The sequence below is a fragment of the Scyliorhinus canicula genome, chromosome 10 (genome assembly GCF_902713615.1).
Source record: "Scyliorhinus canicula chromosome 10, sScyCan1.1, whole genome shotgun sequence".
Taxonomy (NCBI): domain Eukaryota; kingdom Metazoa; phylum Chordata; class Chondrichthyes; order Carcharhiniformes; family Scyliorhinidae; genus Scyliorhinus; species Scyliorhinus canicula.
The window spans coordinates 80,425,134-80,428,869 of NC_052155.1; positions in this window are offsets into that span (position 1 = coordinate 80,425,134).

Sequence of the window (3,736 nt, forward strand, 5' to 3'; positions counted from 1 at the left end):
TTGTTTGAGTTTTGTATCTTGCGGAGAGGGTTGGGGAGGTTTGTTGTATTCTATGTTGGGTTGAGGGTATGGAGTGGGGCTGGTATTTGGGAGCTGCGTCAGAAGGGTGTGGTGGGGCAGTGCGAAAGCGCGGGCTTTCCTCTGGTTTCCCGCGCTGCGGGGCTGGGGGGTGGAGACGATGATGGGGGGAGGCGGGGCCTTAACTGGTTCTTCCCCGCGCTGGAGCGGTGCCTGGAGGAGGGATAGATTGGGGGATGATCCCACTTTGGGAGGGGTCGGGTTATTGGCGGGAGTTTCCGGGGTCAGCAGAAGTTAGCTGACCCACGGAAGTACAATGGAGGACGGTTCGTGGCTAGGAGGGTTCCTAGCCTGGGGGGGAAGGGAGGGGGGGAAAGGGGAATACCGGGTTGCTGCTGGTAGGGTCAGGAAGGAGCTGGTGGGGGCTGGGGAGACAGAGGTGAGGTGTTGTCGCTGTGGGGACTGGGTCGGGCAAGGGGTGCTGGCCTGGGGCGGGCAGTCGACAGGCTATGGCTAGTCAACGGGGGAGGGGGGCGGGACGCCCTCTGATTCGGTTGGTCACCTGGAATGCGAGAGGATTGAATGGGCCAGTGAAGCGGTCGAGGGTACTTGCTCATCTGAAGGGGCTAAAGGCAGATGTGGCAATGCTTCAGGAGACCCACCTGAGGGTGGCGGACCAGGTCCGTCTGAGGAAGGGATGGGTGGGGCTGGTTTTCCACTCTGGGTTGGATGTGAAGAACCGGGGAGTGGCAATTCTGGTGGGGAAAAATGTGTTGTTTGAGGCATCAGAGGTGGTGGCGGATAAGGGGGGGTAGGTATGTCATGGTTAGGGGCAGGCTACAAGGAGAGAAGGTGGTACTTGCTAGTGTGTATGCCCCAAATTGGGATGATGCGGGCTTTATGAGGCGTATGTTGGGACGGGTCCCGGATCTGGAGGCGGGAGGTCTGATCATGGGGGGGGGACTTCAATACGGTGTTGGATCCTTCACTGGATCGGTCCAGCTCTAGGACGGGTAGGAGGCCGGCGGCGGCCAAGGTACTGAGAGGGTTTATGGACCAGATGGGTGGGGTGGATCCATGGAGGGTTGTTAGGCCGAGGGCACGCGAGTACTCTTTCTTCTCCCACGTACATAGGGTCTACTCTCGGATAGACTTCTTCGTGGTGAGTAGGGGACTGATTCCGAGAGTGGAGGAGGCCGAGTATTCGGCCATTGCAATCTCCGACCTTGTAGCCTGCCCCTACGCTCCGCATTGGATAGAGTTGGAGATGGGGGAGGTGCGGGACCAGCGCCCGTTGTGGCGGTTGGATGTGGGGTTGTTGGCGGAGGAGAAGGTGTGTAGGAGGGTCCGGGCAGGTATTGAGGGGTACCTCGAGGTGAATGATACGGGGGAGGTTCAGGTGGAGGTGGTCTGGGATGCCCTGAAGGCGGTGATTCATGGGGAGCTGATATCCATCCGGGCAAACAGGGAGAGGAGCGAGAGAAGTGAGAGGGATAGACTAGTGGGAAAGATGCTGGAGGTAGACAGGAGGTACGCAGAGGCACCAGAGGAGGGACTGTTGGGGGAGAGGCGCAGCCTGCAGGCTAAATTTGATTTGCTGACCACTAGAAAGGCGGAGGCACAGTGGAGGAAGGCACAAGGGGCAGTGTACGAACATGGTGAAAAGGCGAGTAGTATGCTGGCTCATCAGCTCCGCAAGCGGGATGCGGCTAAGGAAATTGCTGGAGTGAGAGACAAGAGTGGGAATGTTGTGCAGAAGGGGGTAGAGGTGAATGAGGTCTTCAAGGACTTTTACGGGGAACTGTACCGGTCGGAGCCAACGGGGGACAGGAGGGGAATGGAGAGGTTCCTCGAAGGGCTTTCTTTCCCGAAGGTGCAGGAGGAGCAGGTGGAGGGGTTGGGTGCGCCGATTGAGCTGGAGGAGCTAGTTAAGGGGATCGGGCAGATGCAGTCAGGGAAGGCACCGGGGCCGGATGGGTTCCCGGTGGAATTTTATAAAAGGTTTGTGGACCTAGTGGGCCCCTTGTTGGTGCGGACACTTAATTAAGCGTGGGAGGGGGGGAATTTTGCCCCCAACGATGTCGCGGGCGCTGATCTCGTTAATTTTAAAGAGGGACAAGGACCCCCAGCAGTGTGGTTCATACAGGCCCATATCTCTCCTCAACGTAGATGCCAAGGTGCTGGCAAAAATCCTGGCCACCAGTGTAGAGGACTATGTGCCAGGGGTTGTACACGAGGACCAGACAGGTTTTGTGAAGGGAAGGCAGCTGAACACGAATGTGCGGAGATTGTTGAATGTCATCATGATGCCGGCGATTGAGGGGGAGGCAGAGATAGTGGTGGCGCTGAATGCGGAGAAGGCCTTCGATAGAGTGGAGTGGGGGTACTTATGGGAGGTGTTGGGGAGGTTTGGATTTGGTGAAGGGTTTATTAGATGGGTGAGGCTGCTATATGAGGCCCCGATGGCGTGCGTGGCCACGAATGGGAGGAGGTCGGAGTACTTCCGGCTTTACCGTGGGCCGCGATGGCGTTGAGGGATTCAGAGAGGTGGAGAGGCTTGGTGCGAGGTGGAGAGGAACATAGGGTGTCGTTGTATGCTGATGACCTGTTACTGTATGTGGCGGACCCGGTGGGAGGGATGCCGGGGGTGATGGAGCTGCTAGCTGAGTTTGGGACCTTTTCAGGTTATAAACTAAATTTAGGCAAGAGTGAGGTGTTTGTGGTGCACCCTGGAGACCAGGAGGAAGGAATTGGTAGGCTCCCGCTTAGGCGGGCAAGGGAGAGCTTTAGGTACCTGGGGGTGCAGGTGGCCAGGGACTGGGGGACTCTTCACAAACATAATTTCACCAGGCTTGTGGATCAGATGGAGGCGGAGTTTAAGAGGTGGAACATGCTGCCATTGTCGTTGACGGGGAGGGTACAGTCCGTCAAAATGACGGTGCTTCCGAGGTTCTTGTTCCTCTTTCAGTGCCTGCCCATCTTCATCCCCAGGGCCTTCTTTAGGAGAGTGACTAGCAGTATTTTGAGCTTTGCGTGGGCACATGGGACTCCGAGAGTGAAGAGGGTGTTCCTGGAGCGAGGGAGGGATAGAGGCGGGCTGGCGCTGCCCAACCTTTTGGGGTACTATTGGGCGGCCAATGTCCCAAGGGAACATGTTCAGATACTTGCAGGTAAAGGCGTTTGCTAGGCGACAGGTAGAGGGATTCCCTTTGCTGCCCTCGCGGGGGACGATGGACAGAGTGCTTTCGGAGGTGTGGGTCGGAGAGGAGAAGGTGTCTGACATCTATAAGGTAATGCAGGAGGTGGAGGAGTCGTCAGTGGAGGAGCTGAAGACTAAATGGGAGGAGGAACTCGGGGAGCAGATAGAGGACGGGACTTGGGCGGATGCCTTGGAGAGAGTCAACTCTTCCTCCTCATGTGCGAGGCTTAGTCTCATCCAATTTAAGGTGCTGCACCGGGCCCACATATCCGGGACTAGGATGAGTAGGTTCTTTGGGGGTGAGGGCAGGTGCACCAGATGTTCGGGGAGTCCAGCGAACCACACCAATATGTTCTGGGCATGCCCAGCACTGGAAGAATTCTGGAAGGGGGTGGCGGGGACGGTGTCGAGGGTGGTTGGATCCAGGGTCAAACCAGGGTCGGGACTCGCGATTTTTGGAGTTGCGGTAGAGCCGGGAATGCAGGAGGCGAAAGAAGCCGGTGTCCTGGCCTTTGCGTC